We start from the raw sequence: 16,927 nt of genomic DNA on the forward strand, positions 1-16,927 counted from the left end.
CCACTTCTCAAAAATTTGCCTGTTCTTATTCGCCTTCTTTTTCGTTCGTCTGTTTCTCGTCAGATCTCTTGTTTTCTATCTTTGCTTGTGTTGCCATGTGTCCTCTATTTTCTTGCATCTTCACTTGCTAAAAATCTATTGATATGGATCCTCATCCACTTGCTAATCTTTTGAAAAGATCCAATTATGATGATGCAATTGCTAGTGAATTGAGTTCACTAGATTTTCTTTATGAAGTTTTGCTTGAAATTCATGAATCTGAAAATTGTGATGAAGTGTTAAGCGAAGAAATTTATAAAATGATTAATGATAGCTCCTTGAATGAAAAGCATGGTTGCAATGATGTTATTATAAATTCTATTAATGTCAATTGTGTTAATATTATGCAAAGCCCCAAGCTCGGGGATGCTAATTTTGCTATGTCCACTACTTATTGCAATGATCATGATTGGGGTGATAATGGTTCTTACGATCTTGAAAATTTATTTAAACCTCTTGATGAATATGTTTGTGATAATATTAAAAGTGTGTTTGGAAGAGTGTCAACTTTAGCTAAAAATGATCCCACATATTTGGAGAGTGTTCAATTTTATTAAATGTTTGATAAAAGTGGGCTTGGAGATGTCATGACTTTATTTGATGATAATCCCACTATTTTGGAAGAGTGTCAACTTTGCATGCATGTGGATCATGTAGAAAATATTTTATGTGATAGTTCTATTATTGAATTTGAATTATTATGAGAGGAAAATATGGTTGTAGAAATTTTCATGTTACTAGATTACCTCTCTTCATGTTGAGATTGCTATTGTTTTTTCCTCCTTCCTTGCATATGCTAGGTTTTTCTTCTCTTGATAATTTGTTCTCCTATAAAATGCCTATGCATAGGAAGTATGATAGACTTAAATGTGTTTTCAGATGCTACATGATGCTCTCTTCATGTTTCAATTATTATCTTTCATGTGAGCATCATTGAAATCACAAAGCCTATCTTAATGGCTAGAAAGAAAGAGCTTGTTGGGAGGCAACCCAATGAATAAAATTTATTTTTGCCTTTTTCTTTCTGTTCTTGAGTGTTTGCACAATTATGTTACTGTTATGATTGTGTTTTTTATGTTTTAATTAGTGTTTGTGCTAAGCAAAGCCTTTGGGATTATGTTGGGTGATAGTTGCTTTGATCTTGCTGAAAAACAGAAACTTTTGCGTCCGGTAAAATAATTTTCGGAAATCATAGAAGCATGATAAAATCAAAATGTTTTACACAAGATTGATATACAAATTTCCCACGTTGTCCTAATTTTTCAGAATTTTTGGAGTTACAAAAGTATCCGAAGTTTTCAGATTGCTACAGACTGTTTTGTTTTTGATAGATTATGTTTTCTTTGCGTTGTGTGCTTATTTTGATGAATCTATGGTTTCATTTGGAGGGTGTAAGTCATGGTAAAATTGGAATACATTAGATATAATGCAAAAATAAAATATGAATGGGTTTGCAATAGTACTTGGAGTAGTGATTTGCTTTGTTATACTAACGGATCTCGCGAAGGTTTTGTTGAGTTTTGTGTGGTTGAAGTTTTCAAGTTTTGGGTGAGATCACGATGGATGAAGGAATAAGGAGTAAGAACAGCCTAAGCTTGGGGATGCCCATGGCATCCCATGCTATTATCTAAAAGAGAAGCAAGCAACTAAGCTTGGGGATGTCCGAGTGGCATCCCCTCTTTCTTCTAACGACCATCGGTATTTTACTTGGAGCTATATTTTTATTCGTCACATATCATGAGTTTTGCTTGGAGTGTCTTGTATGATATGAGTCTTTGCTTGTTTTTGTTTTTATTCTAAGCCATCTATCCTTTTTGGGCACACCTATTTGAGAGAGCCAAAATTATGCTATGATCTGTTAGAATTGCTCTCTATGCTTCACTTAAATCTTTTCGAGCTATGGAATTGCTCTAGTGCTTCACTTATATCTTTTTGAGCACGGTGTGCTTTAGTATTCTTAAAGAAATGCTCTCATGCTTCACTTAGATTTATTTGAGAGTTAGTAATTTTTTTAAGAAATTCTCTCTTGCTTCACTTAAATTATTTTGAGAGAAGAAAATTTTTATGCACATGTTCTTCACTTAGATTTGTTTGAGCTATCAAAACCAACATATGAAATTAGCCCCAAAGTGATAGATATTCAAGAGGGATACAATAAAAACTTTCATGAAAATCATTAGAAAAAATAAACTTGATTCCTTGTAATAGTTTTGTGATATGATGATATAATATGTGAGTCGTGTTGATGAGTAATTATGCTTTAGTAAGAATGTTGGTGCTAAGGTTTGTGATTCCCTATGCAAGCACGGAAGTCAATAGTTATGCAATGAAATTACATCCTACTTATGGTGCATTATTCAGTGTTAGTTATGCTTAATGCTCACTTATAAGATTTTCCGTTTCTTGGTTGGATGCTTCTCAATCTTTTGCTAGACTTCATTTGCACTAAGTATGATCACTGCATCCAAAATCCTTAAAACCAGTTTTGCCATCTGAGTCCACTATACCTACCTATATGCGGTATTATTTTGCCGTTCTAAGAAAATTTGTATGTGCCATCTCTAATCTTGAAAAATAATTTCTCTTTTGTGTGCTCGTACCGCTCATGAAACAGTATGGGGTTGCTGGTATTTTTCCATGCTAGATGTGTTATTCTCACGATGAGTGTTTATTCACTTGTCATTGCACGAGAGTATGACAAAGGTATTAGGGATGCCCAGTCCCAAAATGAAAAATGAATTTACTTTATGTTGTCAAATAATAAATTCCTTGGAAAGTGTTGGTATGGACGGCACCCGTGGATTCAGTTAGCCGTGGAATGTGAAAGTATGGTGGAAAAAGGAATAAACTTTATTTTTTGTTTTGGAACCGCCTATGATATATCTAGCATGGAAAGTATTGGGAACTACTCGATTGTTTTTGTTGACAGGAAAAGCATACCACCCAAAATGTTTTATCTCTATCTTTTTCGCTTTGAGCTCTAGCACCTCTACAAATCCCTACTTCCCTCTGCGAAGGGCCTTTCTATTTACTTGATGCATTTTTTATTTTATTTGAGTCTCCATCTTCTCTTATAAAGCACCAACTAAGGGGCACTATGATTGTACTTGAGCATTGGGTGTAGCTAATATGCGAGTGTGTTTCATGAATGGATCAATGATTGAGCATAATGGGCTAGGGATAACTTGCTTTAGTGTTGATATTTTGAAAACATGGTTGCTTGTTGATATGCTTGAGTATTGAAATCTTCATGTCAAATCTAGACTATTGCTTTGAATCATATAAAAGTTCAAATTTCCATGCTACAAAGAAAAGAATATGTGATGAACATGTTAGGCAGCATTCCGCATCAAAAAAAATTGTTTTTATCATTTACCAACTCGAGGACGAGCATGAATGAAGCTTGGGATGCTGATATGTCTCCAGCGTATCTATAATTTTTTATTGTTCCATGCTGTTATATTATCATTCTTGGATGTTTTACAATCATTTTATAGCAACTTTATATCGTTTTTTGGGACTAACCTATTAACATAGTGCCCTGTGCCAGTTGCTGTTTTTTGCTTGTTTTTTACTTCACAGAAAATCAATACTAGATGGAGTCCAAACGCAACGAAACTTTTTGGAGAATTTTTCTGGGCTAGAAGACACAAGATGGGCCAAAGAAGTACTAGAGGGGTGCCCCAAGGGGATCACAACCCACCTGGGAGCGCCTGGTGGGTTGTGCCCACCTCGGTGGCCTCCCGCGCCGCCTCTTTGCTCTATAAATACCCCAATATTCCAAAAACCCTAGGCGAGTCATCATCCTCACTGGTTCCTCTTCCATGATGCGTGAGTAGTTCATTGTAGACCTACGGGTCTGTAGTTAGTAGCTAGATGGCATCCTCTCTCTCTCTTTTGATTCTCAATACAATGGTCTCTTGGAGATCTATTTGATGTAACTCTTTTTGTGGTGTGTTTGTTGGGATCCGATGAACTTTGAGTTTATGATCAAATCTATGTTTTTATCCATGAAAGTTATTTGAGTCTTTTGATCTCTTATATGCATGATTACTTATAGACTTGTATTTCTTCTTTGAATCTTTGGTTTAGTTAGGCCTACTAGATCGATTTTTCTTGCCATGGGAAGAGGTGCTTTGTGATGGGTTCGATCTTACGGTGCTCAATCCAAGTGACAGAAGGGGAAATGACACGTATGTATCGTTGCTATTAAGGATAACAAGATGGGGTCTATTCCTACATGAATAGATCTTGTCTACATAATGTCATCGTTCTTATTGCATTACTCCATTTCTCCATGAACTTAATACACTAGATGCATGCTTGATAGTGGTCGATGTGTGGAGTAATAGTAGTAGATGTAGGCAGGAGTCAGTCTACTAATCTTGGACGTGATGCCTATGTAATGATCATTGCCTGGATATCGTCATGATTATTTGAAGTTCTATCAATTGCCCAACAGTAATTTGTTTACCCCCTGTATGCTATTTTTCTCGAGAGAAGCCACTAGTGAAATCTACGGCCCCCGGGTCTGATTTGGTAATCCAAAAACCCAAAAATACATTGCTTCAATTTATTGTTATTTATTTTATCTCGCATTCCCAAGGGATCTATTTATCCAATCTACTATAATTTTATCTATCTTTTTACCCGGGAGGGATTGACAACCCCTCTTTTACGTCGGGTTGCAAGTATTTGTTCTTTGTGTGGAGGTACCATTTACGTAGTGTTGCGTGGTTCTCCTACTGGTTCGATAACCTTGGTCTCATCACTGAGGGAACTACCTATAGTAGTTGTGCTGCATCATCCCTTCCTCTTTGGGGAAATACCGACATAGTTCAAGACGCATCAAACACCACATGATAACCAAAGGTTTACTCGAATATCATTCATGTAATCATAGAGACTGATATGGATGTCCACAGTTCCGCTATCGGTCATTGGACGAAGGGGTTTTGTTCATGTCTATGGTTACCAAACCCACGGGGTCACAAGCACGTAATCACGGTCTACTGAGTGTTAGTAGGATGGGAGTGATGAGAATATATTTGTGGAATTGTTTCATTAATATCCAGAATAGTTTTGAGAGGTTTCGGAAGCGTTTCGGGGTCATGAGAAGGGTTTTAGTGAATATCGAGTAATACCGGGTATTACTTATTAATATATAGGGATGTTAAATTATATATATAATGCTCTGAAAATGTTTAGAACAAATATATATGTAATTTAAAATCAATGGCCTAATGTCGGATTCCGGGCTCTGCAGACCCTGGATAGATTCGAACTCTGGGGTGCGTGCGAAGAACTCAACCTCCTCAGTCTACCTACTCGCCAGTCTCACGGCCTAGCCCGAAGAATTGGAAGGAAATGGGACAAGGCAATTTTCCCAGGTTCGGGCCACCTTGAGGTGTAAGACCCTACTCCTGCTTTGTGGTGGATTAGCCTCGAGATGAGTTGAGGATGAACTAGTATAGTGGAAGAACAACCTCATGAGGCGTGTTCTTGAGCTGGTGAGGGAGAGGATGATCTGAATGATCCGTCCCCCGGTATGGTGGTGGCTAGGCTATATTTATAGTGGCCTTGGTCCTCTTCCCTCAAAATGTAGGCAGGAAGGGATCCCATAACGGCCAAATTCAAAGGGAGACAACTAGTACATCTTATCCTGGCGAAAGGTGGTCTTTGCCTGCAAAGCTTCTGGTCATGACGCCATGCTGGGCTCGGTGATGACCTCCGTGCTGCCGTCCTGGCAGTCTTGGTCTTGTTGCATGGAAATGGACACCTTTGGCTGATTCCTCGGGACTCCGCGCCTGCGCTTGCCTCCTTAGCACCAAAGAGAAAACTGTTACACTGCGCCCGCTTGCGCCCGTCTAGCCTTTGTCGTCATGGCTTGCATCATCCGAACCTCACAAGGTGGGGGCTTGCATAGAGATCTCCGCTCCTCAGGAGCTATCCTGAGGAGGCCGCTCCTTTTGGAGGTCTTGGCATTGTCCGCCTCACGAGGCTTGGCCCCTCGCGATGGTCTTGTGCTGCTGGTGCTGAAGGCAGGCCGTACTAGGCCGTCGATGGAGCCACGTCGTGGGCCACAGGCAGGCAAGTTTTGGTACCCCCATTCCCAGAACGCCGAGACCTAAGAAGGCCAAGAGGTGGAAGGCAACTTGGGCCACAAGGGCCCAAGTGGAAGTAGCGCCCCCTTTCCTTGTGTGTGTGTGGGGGGGATCCTACTTGGGGAGGGAGTAGGACTCCCCCATAAGGCTGGCGCACCAAGGGGGCTCCTTCACCTTTGGTGGCTTCCCTCTCCCTCCCCTCTAACCTATATATACTAGAGGATTTCCACCCTATGATATACAAGTTTTGGAACCTATTCAAGTTGGTCTAGTTCTAGTTCTTGTTGTCCTAGTTGACTAATTAGAGCTAGTCCTAGCCACCTCTAATCCTCATAATTAGAAGCCCCGTGTGATTCTAATCTCCTCCCTCTAATTCTCCGGTGACGATTAGCTCTGGACGGCGAAGCGCTGCTGGATCGTGAAGACCATACGCTTGCAACCATGTAGAGAGGTCGTGATTTCGGTCTTCCATTCGAGGGATCATTCGTGGGCGGTTTGCAGGATTGTCATCGACGTTCGACGGGCTTCAAGTACGATCTACACCAACGCGTCTACTTCCGCTGCACTCCTGGAGTCGGTAATGATCATTGATCACAACCCATTATGCATCTTCATATTGTTCCTGGGTGATCATAGGGCGATTTTTTTTGTTTTCTACTATGTTCCCCAATAGTGGCATCATGAGCTGGTTTATGAGTAGATGCAGGTTGTGATCTAGATCACATCTGATATGTGAGTGTTGATTTTCTTGCTACATCGGCATAATGATGTAGTTTTGCTACAAGGTTCTGACAATCGTTCGACTCTGGCTATCGACGATCTGCTAACAGTTCCTTGAGCAACATCATAGTCGAGAATAGTGAACCATCGCGTACACAAGAGGGTGCCGAAGATGGATGATCTTCTAGGGGTCATGCGTATTGACAAAGTTTAGTGTTGGGGCGAGACTTTTAATTAAGTCTCTCTTTCACACACCCCGAAACTTAATCTAGCATCAAGAACATCGCCTTATTGTGCTTGCATAGGTAGCTAGTCTTAATTATTAAAACTGGTTAACTGCATAACTAAATTTTTGCTCAAACCGATTAGAGGATGTCTAACTTGGTTTTGCAAGGTTTGCATACGATATCGTATAGTCTTCGTCATGATAATGAGTTTATGTATGAGATTGTAATGCCCCGGTAGTTAAGCTACAGTATTCACACGCTAATTGTGCCATGTCATCATAATTAATTTGCTAAAACCCACTTTGATGTAAACCGAGTTCAAATTCAAAATTTAAAATAAAGTCAAAAAAAATTTCCTTCAAACTACAAACTGAAGTCTTCATATTTTGACAAATATTCTCTAAGCTTTGTCATGATGAAACCAAACCTCATTTGGATTCCCAAAATGCCCCTAGGAATTAATTTCGTGGTCCAGCAGCAATTAAAATTGGCCTTTTCAATTTCTAAAAATAGTTAGACAACTCCTTTTGGCCCCAAACTTTTTGTGCCATCTAATATTGTTGCGCTTGATTTATCTGCAAAGTTTCATAGTTAATAAAACTCATTTGGCACCTCAATTAAATCTAAAACAGGAGCTAAAAGCTTTGACAGAAAATGGAAAGAAGAAGCCAGAGACAACACTGCTAGCATACAACCCATAGGTATAGTGCGGGCCATCTCACTCAACGGGCCTTTGTGGCACCCCCGACTCAGAGAAACCGGAATGCCCCGTATTCCAGTCTAGAGATCGAGGAGAAGTCTTCTGGAATACGACACTGCTTAGCATAGAACAAATCAGCTCTTTATTCCAAGCTATATGGATACAAGGGGATTACATCGGCACGGCTACACTACGACTGCCATGGTTGTTCCATGTAAGCAGCAGAACAACACGATGCACCAGAATAACTACTGGCAGCGGAACAACGATGACGGTGATGAACTCCACTCCATAGGGACTCTGGCTGGAACGCTTATCCTAGCTCGAAAAAATAAGGAATCCACGGCAGACAAGCAATCAAATTCGGCATGACCTGCAAACTGGCATGACACGCCAGGCCAGTACATTTAATGTACTTGCAAGCTCACAGCAACCAAGAGCAATCAAGACAAACAACAACATGGCAATTACAGGTTAACAGGGATTAACATGATACTATCAGACCGACATGGCATGTACAACATGATACAGCTAGAAAAATACGAGCATGGCATGAACACATGAACATGATGATACTAACATGAAACATGATGAAGCTATCATGCACCAACTTACTCTGCTTGGGTTACCTCGTAACCACTACATACATCACTTACCACCACAGACATTACACGATCATCTCAGGATCCAATCAAGCTTGGCATTACAATATCATAGTGATCATTAATGACCACAAGGAGCTTGACCTTAACCCTTGACTCTCGCATAACACCACAAATATCCAACAACTCGGTATCGTCGATACCATGATGATCATCTCATGATCACAATCAACCTCTTTCCCATCATCGAACCAGGGTTGTTATTAAGCACATTATTATTATTATTACTGTTGACCCATAGTGTGACCGACTACGAACTGGGCCCATATCTGCGGGCGCGGCTATCGATAGATTTAACACACACTCTGCACAGGTAGCGCACTTTACCCACACCACGAAATCCATGGCTCGCACTCCCACTCGGGAGGACCAACGACATTCCGACAAAACCGTTCTACTGCCCATGACACTCTCCCGGCCACTTCGACCAACTCCCCTTTGGGCTAAGTCATTGGTGGCCCCGTGCCTACCAAAGGCATCAACGGCCACCGTCGTGGCAAAACAATAAACTGTCCCAAACGGGGACATGATCTCAAAACCAAACATGGGCACACAAGGCTTATGCCGTCCTACCCGGCCAAGGTAGCACCCGCGCGCAGCCTTCCCTCGTTGGAGGCACCGGCGAGAGGCATGACAATAGGCCCAGTTAGGACCCTCCCATAAAGGCAAGTGTGGCTGCACTGGTTAGCTCGATACGGTGGCACTATGACTCAGCCAACAGATGTTCAAGTTCGATTACAGTCTAGTTTAACTTGCATATTAAATAGCTGAGCCATATGAAAATAACATGATGCAACTACAATGCATGATACCAACATGAGCATGGATGTGCAACATAATCTTCAGGCATATCAACAACCATAAATCGTATGTCCAAATGAGCATGACATACGAACGACCATGAATATCACAAGGATAACTCTACCGTAAGCATAGCATGACCACTAGCATCAGAAATAAATACCATGGCAATAACATAACGATAATACTACCATGCAAGCATTTAACCAACTAAATGCAACAAAGCATGCATAACAATGATACTCGGAACAGACGATAGTCATGCACCGAAGGCCATCACCAACATGTACTACTACCAAGAATGGCATATGACAGAAATACTAGCAACTAGTACATGATAACCAGGTGCATAAAGACGTAGCATGACAGTGAACACAAATCCATAAGCATCACCGAAACAACGATAACCGTATCAAAGCAAGCAGAAATTTATAAAATATTCAAGTTGAAAACCATGGCTACTGCATGGCCATCATGCAAGTGGGTGTTGTGGCTTGCCTGGGGATGAAGAAAGCTCCGGGAAGAAGTGTGGTGAAGCCGCGGAAAGATTCGCCGGAAAAGATTCTCTCTCAGAGGGGGATGATTAGGGGCAAGGGCAAAGTGGTCATTTCTAGTATGTCAAACCATAGTGAAAATGATGGGAACATAACGGGCTCGACGAGACGAAGACGTGGGTGCTGAATTCACCTCATTCGGAGTCTCGAGCAAAAAGTTATGAGGTGTTGAACACCAGGGACCAATCTATGAATAAAACTTCTACAAACAGGCCCTTGTGGGAAAAACTGAAAGCGCCTTCGGCCGAATAAGTTTTCTGAAAAGAAAAGCGTATTACAAGATGCAGCTACAGAGAATACACTTTCCAGAAGGGAAAACGCATTTTGCATAAAAGAAGGAGGGAATACGCTTTCGAAATACGAAAACGCTTTCTTGGAAGACGTCTCTGTCGTGGTTCTAAGTCTGACAGTTGATTAGGGGGTACGTAATAGGAGGCAAGATCCTAGCTCCAAAATGATTGATTTTAACTAGGATAGCTCTAAAATGACCTACACTTACCATTTTGTCCTCCAAAATGAATAAATATGCTTAGTTAGCTCAAAAATGGCATAACTACCTAGGTTAGCTCAAAAATGACCTATACTTAGCTTCTTCAGTTCATTTATGACATACATAGCATACTTAGGTAAAAAAATGGCATAATAACCTTGGTTTAGCTCCGAGCTATCATATCATTAGTTTATTTTCCTCCAAAATGACAAGAAAACCTTACCTAGCTCCACAATGATCGATTTTAACTAGGATAGCTCTAGAATGACCTACACTTACCATTTTGTCCTCCAAAATGAATAAATATGCTTAGTTAGCTCAAAAATGGCATAACTACCTAGGTTAGCTAAAAATGACCTATACTTAGCTTCTTTAGTTCATTTATGACATACTTAGCATACTTAGGTCAAAAATGGCATAATAATCTTGGTTACCTCCAAAATGACATATACTTAGCTTATTTTCCTCGAAAATGACATAATAACCTTACTAAGCTCCAAAATGACCTATTTACCTAACTTAGCTCTAAAATGACCTACACTTAGCATTTTTACCTAGCTTAGCTAAAATGGCATAATTACCTAGGTTACCTTAGTTAGAAGAAGAAGATAAAGAAGAGGAGAAAAAGAAAGAGAAGAAAAATTCTTCTTCTTCTAACTTTCTTCTTTGCCAATTTGCAGATTTGCTTTAGATCACGGAAGCTTGTGTTGATGGAGTCTACTCTTCTCCTTGTCTTTCCTTTTGTTTTGATTTTGTAGGATGAACAATGTGAAACTTGCTACGTATATATGTATGTATGGATGAAACCATTATATGCTTGTTGTTGGATATATGTTGGCTATATATATGTTGAATATGGACTTTTGAGTTGGTATGTTTATGTGTTGGATGATCATATACATATGGTACGGATATGTATGCTTGTTGAAAGTATTTTCAAATGTACATATATATGTGAAATTGATTGAATTTAAGAAAAAACAGAAAAACAGGGGCAATACAGGCACTTTGTAGTCTGCTGGCACTTTGAGGAGGCTACATGTGCAACATGGGGGGCATTGGGCTAGCCTACTTGGTTGCTTTGTCGTCTCCTGGCAGACGGCAAAGATGTGATAACCCACAAGTATAGGGGATCGCAACAGTTTTTGAGGGTAGAGTATTCAACCCAAATTTATTGATTCGACACAAGGGGAGCCAAAGAATATTCTCGAGTATTAGCAGCTGAGTTTTCAATTCAACCACACCTGGAAACTTAATATATGCAGCAAGGTATTTAGTAGCAAAATAATATGATAGTAGTGGTAACGATAGCAAAAGTAACGGTAGAAAAATTAGTATTTTTGGTGTTTTATAGTGATGATAACAATAGCAACGGAAAAGTAAATAAGCGAAGAACAATATATGGAAAGCTCGTAGGCAATGGATCGGTGATAGAGAATTATGCCGGATGCGGTTCATCATGTAACAGTCATAACATAGGGTGACACAGAACTAGCTCCAATTCATCAATGTAATGTAGGCATGTATTCCAAATATAGTCATACGTGCTTATGGAAAAGAACTTGCATGACATCTTTTGTCCTACCCTCCCGTGGCAGCGAGGTCCTATTGGAAACTAAGGGATATTAAGGCCTCCTTTTAATAGAGTACCGGTTCAGATCTGAAATCATGGCACTCGGGCCCTAGTGACAAGCATTAAGCATAGCAAAGTCATAGCAACATCAATCTCAGAACATAATGGATACTAGGGATCAAACCCTAACAAAACTAACTCGATTACATGATAAATCTCATCCAACCCATCACCGTCCAGCAAGCCTACGAGGGAATTACTCACACACGGCGGTGAGCATCATGAAATTGGTGATGGGGGAAGTTGATGATGACGATGGAGACGGATTCCCCTCTCCGGAGCCCCGAACGGACTCTAGATCAGCCCTCTCGAGAGAGTTTAGGGCTTGGCGGTGGCTCCGTATTGTAAAAACGCGATGAATCCTTCTCCCTGGGTTTTTTTCTCCCCGAAAGTGAATATATGGAGTCAAGGTTGAGGTCGGTGGAGCGTCAGGGGGCCCACGAGGTAGGGGGCGCGCCCCCACCCTCGTGGACAGGTGGAGGCCCCCCTGACGTGGATTCTTCTTCCAATATTTTTTATATATTCCAAAATAATTCTCCGTTGATTTTCAGGTCATTTCGAGAACTTATATTTCTGCACAAAAAGTAACACCATGGCAATTCTACTGAAAAACAATGTCAGTCCGGGTTAGTTCCATTCAAATCATGCAAGTTAGAGTCCAAAACAAGGGCAAAAGTGTTTGGAAAAGTAGATACGACGGAGACGTATCAACTCCCCCAAGCTTAAACCTTTGCTTGTCCTCAAGCAATTCAGTTGATAACTGAAAGTGATAAAGAAAAACTTTTACAAACTCTGTTTGCTCTTGTTGTTGTAAATATGTAAATCCAACATTCAAGTTTTCAGCAAAGATTATGAACTAACCATATTCACAATAACATTTAGGTCTCATGTTTACTCATATCAATGGCATAATCAACTAGCGAGCAATAATAATAAATCTCGGATGACAACACTTTCTCAAAACAATCATGATATGATATAATAAGATGGTATCTCGCTAGCCCTTTCTGAGACCGCAAAACATAAATGCAGAGCACCTTTAAAGATCAAGGACTGACTAGACATTGTAATTCATGGTAAAAGAGATCCAGTCAAGTCATACTAAATGTAAATTAACAATAATGAATGCAAATGATAGCGGTGCTCTCCAACTGGTGCTTTTTAATAAGAGGGTGATGACTCAACATAAAAGTAAATAGATAGGCCCTTCGCAGATGGCAGCAGGGACTTGTAGAGGTGTCAGAGCTCGGTTTTGAAATAGATATGAATAATATTTTGAGCGGTATACTTTCATTGTCAACATAACAACCAAGAGATGGCGATATCTTCCGTGCTACACACATTATAGGCGGTTCCCAAACAGAATGGTAAAGTTTATACTCCCCTCCACCAACAAGCATCAATCCATGGCTTTCTCGAAACAATGAGTGCCTCCAACTAACAACAGTCCCTGGGGAATTTTGTTTGCAATTATTTCGATTTGATTTGCATAAAGCATGGACTGAGCATCCCGGTGACCAGCCATTTTCTCGTGAGTGAGGAGCGGAGTCCACTCCTCTTGAGAATAACCCGCCTAACATGGAAGATACAGACAGCCCTAGTTGATACATGAGCTATTCGAGCATACAAAACAGAATGTTTATTTGAAGGTTTAGAGTTTGGCACATAAAACTTACTTGGAACGGTAGGTAGATACCGTATATAGGTAGGTATGGTGGACTCATATGGAACAACCTTGGGGTTTATGGAATTGGATGCACAAGCAGTATTCCCGCTTAGTACAGGTGAAGGCTAGCAAAAGACTAGGAAGCGACCAGTTAGAGAGCGACAACAGTCATGAACATGCATTAAAATTAATCAACACCGAATGCAAGCATGAGTAGGATATAATGCAACGTGAACATAAATATCGTCGAGGCTATGTTGATTTTGTTTCAACTACATGCGTGAACATGTGCCAAGTCAAGCCACTCGAATCATTCAAAAGAGGATACCACCCTATCATACCACATCACAACCATTTTAATAGCATGTTGGCACGCAAGGTAAACCATTATAAGCTCCTAGCTAATTAAGCATGGCATAAGCAACTATAATCTCTAATTGTCATTGCAAACATGTTTATTCATAATAGGCTGAATCAGGAACGATGAACTAATCATATTTACAAAAACAAGAAAGGTCGAGTTCATACCATCTTTTCTCATCTCAATAAGTTTATCATATAATCATCATCATTGCCTTTCACTTGCACGACCGAATAGTGTGGAAAATAATAATAGTGCACATGCATTGGACTAAGCTGGAATCTGCAAGCATTCAATTCAAGAGAGAAGACAAGGTAATATGGGCTCTTTGTTAGATCAACAATAATGCATATGAGAGCCACTCAATAATTTTAATCATGGTCTTCTCCTCTCGACCCCCAAAGAACAAGAAAAGAAATAGAATTATTTACACGGGAAAGCTCCCAACAAGCAAAAGAAGAACGAGAAATCTTTTTGGGTTTTCTTTTTAATTACTACTACAAGCATGGAAAGTAAACTAATTAAAAGCTACAACTAATTTTTTGTTTTTATTAAACACACAAGAAGAAAGCATAAAAAGGAAAATAAACTAGCATGGATGATACAATTAAAAAGTATGAGCACTGACAACTAGCAATGAGTGTGTGAACATGAATGTAATGTCGGTGAGAAATACGTACTCCCACAAGCTTAGGCTTTTGGCCTAAGTTGGTCTATGGCCACGGCTGGCCTAGCGGATATCCAAAGTAATAGTTGGGGTCGTACTGTGAACAAGCCTCGGATTGCCACTGGTTGGCAATCACCTCTGGATCCCACTGGTAATCAGACTGTCGTGGAGGATCAAATTGTGGTTCCAGCTCTGGCTCTGTAGCTGATGTAGGGTTCTGGTAGGCGTGAATGGCCTCCAAGGGAACAAGGTACTTGCCTGCAGATAAATCAAACAAGGAAGGAGCAGGCAAGGTAATAGTCGCAGGATGATTTTTACCGAATATTAATTTGTACTTAAGCTCCTTTTCCCTATTCTTAACAATAAAATCATGTGCTACCATACTCTTACTATCTAGATAAATAGGAGGAAGCAACTTCTCTTCCTTCTCATAATGCCTAATAGGTATGTTAAAGTGTGCAGCGAGGCGCGAGTCGAAGATGCCTCCAAGGACGGGGCCCTTAGTACGGTTAAGATTCAACCGCTTTGCAACAATAGCGCCCATACTAAATGTGTCATCATGGAACAAGGCATGGCACAAAATAACAATATCAGGGGCACTCAGGTTTCCACAGTTTCCGCGCCCAATTAAGAATCTACTAGCAAATATAGCAAAGTAACGTAGAACAGGAAAGTGTATGCTAGTAATTCATGCGTCAGAAACCTTCCTCGTTTCCCCTACAGCAATGGTATTGTCGGTGTCAAAACCGGCGGATCTTGGGTAGGGGGTCCCGAACTATGTGTCTAGGCCGGATGGTAACAGGAGGCAAGGAACACGATGTTTTACCCAGGTTCGGGCCCTCTTGATGGAGGTAAAACCCTACGTCCTGCTTGATTAATATTGATGATATGGGTATTACAAGAGTAGATCTACCACGAGATCAAGGAGGCTAAACCCTAGAAGCTAGCCTATGGTGTGATTGTTGTATGATGAAGTCGTCCTATGGACTAAAACCCTCTGGTTTATATAGACACCGGAGAGGGTTAGGGTTACACAAAGTCGGTTACAATGGTAGGAGATCTTGAATATCCGCATCGCCAAGCTTGCCTTCCACGCCAAGGAAAGTCCCATCCGGACACGGGACGAAGTCTTCAATCTTGTATCTTCATAGTCCTGGAGTCCGGCTGAAGGTATAGTCCGGCTACCCGAACACCCCCTAATCCAGGACTCCCTCAGTAGCCCCCGAACCAGGCTTCAATGACGACGAGTCCGGCGCGCAGATTGTCTTCGGCATTGCAAGGCGGGTTCTTCTCCAAATTCCAAGTACCTGCTGAATAATGTCCGATTTTCGTAATGTAGCGCACCTTGGCTTCCACGCCCAATAATGGCCGTCTTCCACGTGTCAAACGAATGCGAAAAGTCAGGGTGTTTTTACATTCACACCCCTAGCCGCACAAACGATCCGCCTATTTAATGGGATGGGGATTCAAATCCAAACCACACCTTCTCCTCCCCGCGAGTAATCATCAGAGTGCCTCCAGCAAAGGTCCATTCCAACATGGCCAGCCGTCACAGCTCCTCCTCTCGCCCTTCCAGTCCTAAACCTGGAGACTGGGAGAGGTGCTCCATCCCGCACAGCGAGCTAGTGTCGCTTCAGGCCAAGGGATTTCTCCCTCAGGCCTATATGGTCCCGGTCCGAGCCGGACTCGCCACCTATAATGGCGGAGAGCAAGCGGAGAGCACCCCCAATCCCTCCAAAGGAGAGCGGGTGTGCCTCGTCCCTTATCTAATAACAGGACTTGGATTTCCAATTCATCCATTTCTCCATGGGCTTCTGGAGTTCTACGGCCTCCAGCTGCACAATCTCACGCCCGCCTCTATATTGCATATCGCGGGCTTCGTCGCCCTTTGCGAGCTATTCTTGGGTGTTGAGGCTCATTTCGCGCTGTGGAAGAGGTTATTCTGCTTGGTGCCCCGCTCTCAAGAGGGGTCTATATATCAAGTGGGCGGAGCCGAAGTGTGGCGTATCGCCGGGACCGGATATCTATTCGGAACCCCAAAGAAGGCGTCCGAGGACTGGCCTTCGGAATGGTTTTATATAGATGATGTCCCGCTGCCGGATCCTATCTGGGTCGGTCTCCCCGAATTCAACAGTGCTCCCTTAAAGAAACGCCTAAGCTGGCGTCCGCGGAGCTCTCAGAGAGAAGGCAATAGGGACGTCCTTCACCTGATGGGTCGGATAAGACTATTGGCTCATTCCGGACTAACCATGATTGGACTCACGGCCGCATGCATTATGCGGGGGGTGCAGCCGCTTCAATAT

The sequence above is a fragment of the Triticum urartu genome, chromosome 1 (genome assembly GCF_003073215.2).
Source record: "Triticum urartu cultivar G1812 chromosome 1, Tu2.1, whole genome shotgun sequence".
NCBI lineage: Eukaryota > Viridiplantae > Streptophyta > Magnoliopsida > Poales > Poaceae > Triticum > Triticum urartu.